At 35.4% G+C, this 10908-nt stretch overlaps 1 long non-coding RNA gene across 1 annotated transcript in view; it reads left to right on the forward strand.

Moving 5' to 3' along the window:
* LOC137298826 (uncharacterized) overlaps nucleotides 1–10639 on the forward strand; it is a 31088-nt gene extending 20449 nt beyond the window's left edge. Inside the window, exon 2 of the long non-coding RNA XR_010957765.1 lies at nucleotides 8212–10639. This is a non-coding gene — a long non-coding RNA (uncharacterized lncRNA). The remainder of the gene's footprint in view (nucleotides 1–8211) is intronic.
* Nucleotides 10640–10908: the final 269 nt, after the last annotated feature.

The raw sequence follows: 10908 nt of genomic DNA on the forward strand, positions 1-10908 counted from the left end.
TGCCCATTCATTTTAGCTGAAATTAGTTTTCAAAAATGTGTGTTACCTTCATCACATATATACCACAGCTTGTGGAGTCTTGTTGTAATTGATGTTCTCTTGTGGTCAGCTTCCATCTTTTCTGAAGTGTTTCCTTGTCCAGTAAACCTATTTTACATCTGCTTCTCAGTATTCTCCGCCAAGCTGACAAAACTGCCTCTTTACTCTGATGTGATGTGTCTTCACCCATTGGGTTTATATATACAATCTCATAATTCTTGGGGTATACCACAAACAATTGCCAATGCCTTCCTGTCACATAAGGAGCCAGTATCATCTCTTTTGAGAGAAGATCCACCTGTCCCAAAAATATGTTCTTTTAAACAATATTCTTTGCTTTATATTTTGCAAAAGGACACACATTCCATTCTTTATTTAGTTACTAATTCCATAACGCAAAGAGCATCTTACAGAATAATCTAGTATTAACAACTCATATTCTCATCATATGCAATGTGTTTATGAATGAGCAGAAATACATCTTTATAACTTAGTCCGCTTGGGTAAGTCAGTTATCAAGTGCACAAAACTCTTGAAATAGCAAATCTGTGAACATAAGGGATGGAACTGGCCTTCACTGTCCAATTTTTGTCATGAGTAGTAACTAAGGGGATTTGGTAACCCTGTTAGTTAACTTATTTCACACATCATCATATCCTACATGCTGCTGATCACTGCATTGTTTGGTCTAGACTCAACATGCCACCATCATGCTGAAATAGCATGTCAGCTCTAATCAGGATGTATGAGTGCTACCCACTGGTGTTGTGAGCACAGGGGCCCCAGATTCTCTACAAATAAGTTTGACCATGTGAGAAGGAGGCACGTGCAGCTACAAGCGGAATACATTTCATCATCATGCTGTGCAGTTGCACTAGCCTACATCTGCTCTCCCTTTCACAAACCAAATGGGTTTGCCATGCATCGCATGCCTCTCGTGAACATGTTCCCTGTGCCGGTCCAATTTATCCTTGTTTGCCAGTAGTATATATCTTGCTTTAAATGTCCCAGAGAGAGTGGGGAGACATAAATGTTCAGTTATACCTCTTGAACACGTTTGTATTTGTCCACCAAAGGTAATCCATTGTAAAAAATGCCTATGCAAACTTTTGACAATGATTGTATTTCTTACATTCCTGAATGCTGGTGGTTGTCCATGCTTGAGAATAACATCTGTTGCAACAAGGCAGTCCATCAGATATACATCATCTCGGTCTCCACATCTAACACTGCAGTATGCATTGAGTATCTGTGAAAATGGTAAGCAATCATTTCACTCAAAAATACATGTCCTGCAGTCTCACGATTCAGCATTGTTCCCTGTGTACGTCTTGACAGACCACCAGTACACAACTGGGCTGTTATCACATGTGGCATTAAGCAACTGAGAAACTGATTTAAATACATGCTGCTACAATTTAAGCAGTATGTTCAAATTCATTGTGTTATGTGTTATATCATTAAAACGTCGTTCCAAAATTATGAAGCCAAATCCATGCATAACAATGACATGATTGTGCAGGTTACCTAACAAAAATAGTAGGTGTTCCATTTGTCACATAAGTATGCCATCATCCAGTTTCATACTAGTTAGTTGATGTGGAAATACCTCATCTGTAACTTCATGCCCTGATCTTAGTGCTCCGAAGCTTTTCCCTGTCAGTTTATGTCCATGAACTACAGCCATCACCGCATTTGTGTTTGAGTGTAACCTCCATATGGACTCGAAATCCAAAGGTATTGGTAGCTGAAAGTAACATGAACAATAACTGTCACTTCTGTAATGTTACAACTTCACATATAATTATTATGCTTTCCAGTATAGACTTGCTCTTCATGCTGCATACCAGGGGCATATTTTTCTCATTATTGGTGTTGACCACCTTCAGCATTTTGGTAGTGTTAGGCTTCACGTTGATTGGGAGGTTGTACTCACTGACTGTCATTGTATGTCATCACAACCTTACGGCTTGGAGGCTTTATTTTAACATCAAACACTGATGTATCCTGTGCATCCTAAATTGTTTTCAGTCAACAAAATGTAAACCATACTTCAGTCAAATGTGTACATTCTGGTGACAATGTTAACTGAGTAACTTACAGGTTCACTGTGTCTCCTGTTGATCAGATGTGTCTCCCCTCCTTCATTCTGTAAAGAATGGGGCAATTAGTTCATTACAAGTTCATATTGAAACCCAATGAAAGCGTTTGTACATCTACATCAACATAAAGGCACAGGTCATATGCTTACCTTTTTGTTTGTGTTAGCATCAGTTGTTGGCGTTATGAAATTTCTTTTCCTCTTTCTCCCTTCAAATGTTAACAGGGGTAGGCTGTCTGAATCTTCATCTTGTTCCTGCGATTTGTGATATTATGAGAATATTCATTTTGCTACTTATAACACACCATACAATAGAATCTTTCCTTTGGGTCTAGTACATATTTTCATGTATAAAAAACTGAAATATCATTTCTGTTCATTGCAACTATGAGTATTTAACATACCTCTGAGCTTGTGTTGTTATCGGAATCTCTTGTCAAGTCTATTGATATTGTCCTCTTTCTCTTTCTATCCTCAAATGCAGCTGACTCTGCCTATAAGGGTAGAATGCTCTTTTTGTATTTAACTTCATAATATCACAAACATTTATAACTTCATAGGTACTTGTTAGCAGTGTTGGGAATTGGTTGAAATATTTCTCTCATTATTGGTTTACGACTAATGACCATTCTCCAAAACAAACTGGTTATTGTCATTTTTCACTTTCCTGTTCAGGTGCTTATTGCAGATTAGTGATAAAGAAACATGTCATGTGTTTGGGTTATTTTTGTGTTATATCTGAAAAATGCACACGTATATGCAAATTTCACATGAATGTAAAATCATGCAACTTGCTAATTTAAGGGGATCACTAATGTTACACTACCCAGTCTTCTATAAATATTCAGTCAAGTGTTTCAAAATATAAAACATAAAACATAAAAAATATAAAACAGAGGTTAAAAAATCATTTTACATTGTATTGTGAGAAAATGTTATCAACTGCTTGGTTGTAAAGTCATTTTTGATTATTTCAATTAATCAGACCACAACAACTTGCTAGTAAGAAAAAAGTAAATGTTATCAGAGAGATTTATAAGATGTACCAGTATCTAGACATATACAGTATGGTTCAAAATTATTGAGAATAGCTAAAGCATTTCATATTATTAAACGAGAACAAATCAGATAAAATTGAATGTATTGTGTAAGTGAACTGACCTTTTCATGTTGTGTAGGTAACAATTTAATATTTTATCAAGTCTCCTTGAGCTTCACGGCACAGTCTAAGACGGGTAGGCATACTTCCTATCAGAGAGGTTAGTGTCTCGTGAGTTATGCTGTCCCAGTATCGGACCACTTCTCTCTTCATGTCTTCAATTTTTGTCAACCCCTTTTGATTCACACATTCCTTCATCATCCCCCAAATGTTCTCAATGGGATTTAAGTCAGGACTATATGCAGGAAATGGTAATGCAGTCACATTTTTCTCCTGAAACCACTGCTTGGCATGTTTTGCGGTGTGTTTAGGATCATTATCTTGCTGCAAAATCCAGTCATTTCCATAAAACACATGTGCACTTGGAAGGAGAAAATTATCTAATATGTTAGTGTAGCGTTGACTTGTCAGATTTCCCTCAAACACACACAGCGGGATCGTTCCTAATAAGGGTATCCCTCCCCATAGATGAAACTTTGGGCTGTATTTATGCCGTCGATACAACGGTGCTGACGCAGACTTTGTCCATATTTTCACATTATCGGGATATACCCATATTGAGCTTTCATCAGTAAAAATCACATTTTCCCAGTCAAAGTTTTCATGTGCCAAACACCACTCAACACGCCTGTCTTTATGTTCTTGTTTCATGAGAGGAGAAGGAATTCCAGTCTTTTTCTCCCATCCAAGATCAATCAAATTTCTTCTAACTGTAGATTTTGATACAACTGTTGATCCCCTTTCTATCATTTCATACCTGATGTTGGAGATGCTTGCCCTTTGCTTTTTAGACGCTAAAATTCCCAGCCGGACGCGATCTGAGAAGTCCAATTTTCTGGGTCTCCCTGCTCCTTTCTGGTGCCCCAAAACCTTTCCCTCTTTAAAATTCTTCCTAATCCTATACACAGTAGAAAGAGGAGTTCCTGTTCTCTCTGCCAGTGTATTTACATCATCAATTCCTTGATTACACAACTCAAAAATCAACCTTCTTTTATCTTCAGCAGACATTGTTGACAGTGCCTAGGAAAATGACGTCTGCTACAAATTCAGGGGAGGTAACTCTAATTGTACTATACTCAGTAGGCCAAGATGAGTTACCTCCCTTATACCATAACTTAGTTTTAAGTATCAGTGAATCAGTTGAGGTGTTAGGATAGCTCAAAGTAAGAAGAAAAATTCTCAATAATTATGAACCAGACTATATATATAACATTCACATTCCATGAAAAATAAAACACAGTGCTTGGAATATCTAAAAATATGTCTTGTTTTCTCTACATACTTACCATGAAACTTGCCATAGTAGGTAGGTCATCTTCTGTTTCGTCATCGTCCTACAAGTGGTCGGTGTCACATAAGTATACGTATGATTTCATATTGGATTGTTGATTCTATACATCATTGAAGCCATCCTCAGATATTTTACATTAGTTTCACATGTGTTAGTGTCATAATTATGACTTTTTCATTACTGTTCCACTGCTGAGTACTTTGTCAGTTGGCAAACATAGGCACACTTAACTTTCTTTAGTACTTGTTTATGCTTTGGTGAAACATCAAAGGCACTGACAGTACTTTATCACACAATATTGTGTGCTTTTTGCATTACGTCACAATATGTTGGTGTCACTGCATCATTCAAGTCTGCCCCCTCATAATTGCACTCTTGTATTTAATACATCACAATGTAACTAACGTCATGATGCATGTCATCACCTCATACAGCCTACTGTTTCAAGGTTTGCACTTCACTCAATCACCTAACATCATTAGTGGAAACATTACATTTATATGGTTTTATGGTTTACGCTAGTCACAGATGTTCTTAAAGTATTTTAGAGAAGATATTTAACCTGAATGTAAATTGTCACCAAAATGCATTTCCATAAGGGGCAGACACTTCTTAAGAACAACATGTTAGTAAGCCCTGTGCAAGGATTCTTATTTTAGGTCACCAACAACAGTTTTTCTTTACTGACATAGATTAATAGAAATAAACCCATAAGTGTGTCATACAAGTCATACGAAACTCATGCAAAATTATATATTAATAAAAGAATTCACACTTGTTTAGTATAAGTTGTGTGACACACTTGCTCATGTAATAATCTCTACATCTTAAGAAATCAGTTAATTTGAGGAACTCTTTCATGGCAATTAATTACTTTAAGAAATTCCTGATTTTTTAAAACACAGCATTGATCCAACCTTTCTTTAAAGAATTAAGATCATTTTTGTACTTTGCAAGTGTATGTACTTTACTTACCTTCATGGTGTTGTTGTGCTCTAATTTCCTCTTTCCTTCCTCAATTACTGGTGCTGACTTTGCCTAGTATGAGATAATGTGCGTCCTGTCTTTACCAGCATGTTTCTTTACACTTGCTAGTATTGAAATGTTAGGTTATCAGATATTTTAATAAGGTGTGCCTTAAGTGTAACTTATGCATTCTACCAACAGTACCAGGCAGTGCTAAGAGTGTTTTAATGTCTTGTTTTTTCTACATACTTACCATGAAACTTGCCATAGTAGGTAGGTCATCTTCTGTTTTGTCATCGTCCTACAAGTGGTCGGTGTCACATAAGTATACGTATGATTTCACATTGGATTGTTGATTCTATACATTCATTTCAGTAGAAGTCATTCTCTGATATTTTATGTGAGGTTCACATGTCTAAGACGCATACTTATAACTATAACTATTTAGTTCTAAACACAAGTGCTATCAACCAGAATAATGTTTTTTTTTTAAATGTCATTATGAAGTTGTATCCCACTCACATTTTTGTTCACAACTAAACCAAACTTAATAATTAACATTAGTAAAATCTGTATTTAGTCTCTTGTTTAGGTTACCTGGTAATATCAGTAATAGAAAAACAAATACTTAGGAGATAAATATACTGTGTTGGAAAAGTCATAGGTATATAGCAAAATTGTAATAGCTGTAAATTTGATTTAAAAATGAACGCGTAGTATGAGGTTTTAAGTTCAAAATCTAGAGCTATTATAATTTTATTACATGTTTATACATCTGATTTTCCAACACATTACGATCTCCATTCTACCATAACAGGATTATTTTCAGATTTTCAACAAATACATGATGTGTTGGAAAATCAGAGGTATATAACTTGATCATATACCTCTGAATGATTTTGATTAACCAAGCAAAATCCAGCACTTACTGAAGTCATGATATAATGTTGTATATATATTTGAGTATTTTTTGTGATTCATATGCTTCTTAATAGTCCATTGTCATGACCTTTTTTTACCACATGTTTATTATTGCACATTTTTTTAGAGCTTGCAAATTCACAAATGTTGATTATGTTCCTGTTACATGTGTTTCTGCTTTGTGTTCACTCTAAACATATTTCTGTTTATACACCTATCTTGTAAAGTTCAGTACAAAGTTTCATCAACAACAATAAAACTCATACCTGATGCTATACCCTAATTTTGCTTGCACTGTATCTTTCTAATCATTAAATAAGGCTCAAGTACTGGCATATACACATACTGTCTGAGTATAGCTGTAATGCTGCTGAGTGTGGCGTTAACTAAGGTAGACTCATGTACATTTAACTTACCTCAGCTCTTGAAATACAAGCTTTATTATCTTCTGACTCATATACTTTGTGCTGGAAGTAATGATAATTGGTTGTTATTAAATCATTAAAAGAAACAGTCATATTTAGGACACCTTATATAAAAATTCAGTAGTATTAAGTTGCACCTGCTTTTTATTCCTACTTTTCTTGTAAAATGTAATATCACATCTTGCACATTCAAAATATGTACACTTTACATACCTGTGTGTTTGTGATGTCCTCAACAGATTCTTTAGTTGAGGCTATTGTTTCTGTCCATGTCCTGCTTTCTCCCTCAAATGCAGGGGTGGCCCTCGTCTAGTATGACAGGTTCTATCTTTACTTCATAGTGTTACATATTTATGACTTCATAAGTGCATTGCTGTATTACATAGACATGAAAACATTTTAATTGTATGTACCCAGAAATAAATATAATATATGTAATTAGATTCTGCAAACAGTATGACACTGTGCTAAGAATGATATATTTTGAGTTTTCACTGTTTACACTTACAGTGATACTTGCCATATTTTGTTGGTCAAACACAGAATGTCCATGCTCCAGCAATTGGTCAGTATTGTTTAAAAAGCATGCAAGTATGCAAGTATGATCAATGATCACCATAATTATAAACTAACATTAAAGAATCAGTTTATTACCAGAAAGCATAGAGCTGATTGGTTGGAACAATAGTCGTCCTGTTCCTCCTTATTGTGTTTTTTTTTGTTTATTTGTTTTTGTGTTCTTTTTAATTTGCTCATTCTTGTAAAGGGTTACCTTTTTGACAGCATTTCTGGAGACACTTGAAAGCCATTTTGCCTTCTCTGCAAGTAAAATTGTGAAAGTTTATCTCTTGTGCATTAACTTCTCTTAGAAGCAATACATGCATACAACATATGCCATATTTGGGATTTCACTTTCTTAGTAAAGTACAAATTCTAGTACTTTTTGGTTGAGTCCCATCCAGGATTCGAACCTAGCTGCCTAGCCCTCTCAGCCACCGCGACTTCCACAAATGAAAGTCGGACAACTGGTAGTCTAGATTGCATACTTTGTGTACACCTCTGATGAGTGTAAATTGGCATGGCATGCATAGTCATAAACTCATTATCATTATTTTTCTGATATTTGAATAATCATTCACTATTTATATCTACCTCAGTACTTACGCATCATATGTTTCCTCTTGTTGAGCAAATACTTTTTGTGTACTTTACACTTCAGGAAATTTACAGCTGCTCTAGGCATCTGCCTATGTTTTCTCCTTCTCCGAAAACAGTTCCTGTTTTGAACAGTTTTCTTTATCTTTTCTAGGGACTGGTTGGCCTCAGTCACTGTTTCCTGGCAGTTGCACCTTGACAGCAGATCCCTCAACTCACACAGCAACCTCACGCTTACTTGTTTCTCTTGGGCAGTGCCAATATCATCTGTATGAGCCTTCATTGATGTGCCACTTGACTCTTCACCATTTGTGTTTCCACATGAAGGAACATCTTCTAAAGATGCTTTTGGAACTTTGACATTGATGACTGTTGGCAGGGATTTCCTACAATCCTTGCTTACATGTAACATTGGAGTGTTTCTGTATTCCTTGGGTAAGGCTTCCCATGGCAGGTTGTTGTTATACAATGTGGCAAGAATATGCTTACATGGAAGAAAATGTCTTCTAAAATCATGGCAAGGACAGAGATCTTTGGTCCCCCTATTTAGAACAACACTGTAATTCTTCACTTGATAAGTCGATTCACCTGTGTGAATAGATTCCATTTGCATAGCTTCATTTAGTCTCCTTCTACAGTGTTCAAAGCATGTCCACCCTCTCCCATTCAAGAACCCAGGGACCGAATCCTTCAGTGCCATCTTCATTTTGTCATTCTTTTCATAGTAACTGCAATGACATTGCTTATTTTTAGGATATTTAGCATCGGTGTATATAGTTAACAGTAAGTAAAATTAACCTGACCTATATTGTACTAAATTGTGTCCTTGCTGCATACAATAATTGCTTGTATTTTGATAACATAATCTGGTTCTGTTTACACCATGCATATGTATCTAGTATACAGCATGTACCAGAGAAAAGTATTAGCATTGAAAGTATCATGCTAAGTAACACATGTATGTACAAAATGTGGCAAGTCGCTGTCAGATCAGTAGTGACTCTTGTCATAAGTGTGATATACGTACATTTTCATTTCACTTTTGCTGTAACACACTTCCACAAGTTGCAGTGGGTTACATTTTTCTACTAAATGATAAATTCACATTTGCAACTGTAACCTCGTCTGTTTGTGATTGTGAGAAATTAACAGTTTCTATTCATTGCTTTCATCTCTTTCCCCTCAAAAAAGGGCATAGATTTTGTGCATCAAAGCCTCTCAACTCCATATAACACTTTTGCGTTGATAGAACCCACTTTATTTAGATAAATGAACTAATGCCTTGCAGGACTTAAGCATTTCACAATCGGCAACATCAATATTCCTTTTTCAAAGCATACAGTGAATCAATCCATCAAGTCATATTCTGTAGGACTTTCTTATGCCAATTGCTAATATCTTAAACAATGCATATAACATTACAGAAAGAATAAAGCCTGCATTTCCAGTGTGGGCTTACTTGCATGAAAACATGACATTAGCAAACCAGGTATTCATATCCTACATTTAACCATTACCAAATCAAATGAAATATCTGAATTACTGTACCTCTGTTGTCTGTTGTTGTGGTGTTTCATTATAAGTGCAATCAGCCCAGTTATGGTCATGTCTGTAGAATGTTTCTGCTCTCTTTTTAACAGAGAATGAAGCCTCTCAACACCATTGTTTGTTGTTAGTCCCACATGTTGGTCAAAATGTCTGAAGGCCATGGCCCATGGCTGAAATTGTAATATTATGTATCACATACAAGCACAAATTCATATGTTTGTGTTCAATATTTCTGTACAAAAGAATTCCATTGCTATTGTACTACAATGTGCAAGTATGTTTCATTGACATAAACAGGCACAGGTGAGGCCAAGATCATTACTGATAAATGATTTAAATTCTGAAACAGCTATACAACAGTCATTATACAAAATGGAAATATATACTGGCATATGTTGTTATATGGAATATGACTTTTAATATAACTATTTGAAAAAAAGGTGCATATATTCTTGATAAAAGTCATATTATGCATTCAGTATGTGATTAGGTGAAGACATGTAGCATTCACACAACTGACTTCAAATCCCTTAAGGTTTGCAGTCAATACAGTGCTTATTTTTTTTTCATATACCTTAGGTGAGCACAGCCAGAAGTTATCCATATACTCAATGAAGTTTTTGTAGTGCCCCCACTTATCTCTGAGTTCCTGAACTTGACTTCCATAGTCCGACTCTTCCAAGCAGGACATTATATTGGACAAGCTGGATAAAAGCAGTAATATGTTCATCTCAATGTAAGTTAAGCTGCAAACAGTTAGAAGCACAGATAGAAGGAAAGCATAAGTTGTACCAAAGGATTAAAGATATTTTTAATTGTTTGAAGAGTATTTTATGTCATGTGTTAATAATTATCTTAGAAAATATGTACACATTATTAGGTACCACAGTCCTGAGTCATCAAACAATTTACTTCAAGACAAATTTTAAGTCATTAGAAGCTGGAACATAAAAAACAATTTGCAAAAGTGAAAGATTTTGTTGACATGTACCTAAGACAGCGAATCTGAGGTTTGAAATAAAGCATTAGTTATGTATGTGTCAAATATTTCAAGATTTTGGAATATGCTTCCAGAAGGCATAATACACCATTACCAGATTCCAAACCTTGCTACATGGAAGGACTGACATACACTGGGATATGTTAAGGGATTGTTTTACAGAAACTGATTATGATTATTCATTTGTCTCATCCTTATACACAATGATCTTAACACAGATCAGTGTTACACCTATATGTGTACCTATATGTATGTCATTCCATTAATGTTCAGCATTCTTCTTTATGTTTACGAATTATATCA

Source organism: Haliotis asinina, chromosome 10, assembly GCF_037392515.1.
Source record: "Haliotis asinina isolate JCU_RB_2024 chromosome 10, JCU_Hal_asi_v2, whole genome shotgun sequence".
Taxonomy (NCBI): domain Eukaryota; kingdom Metazoa; phylum Mollusca; class Gastropoda; order Lepetellida; family Haliotidae; genus Haliotis; species Haliotis asinina.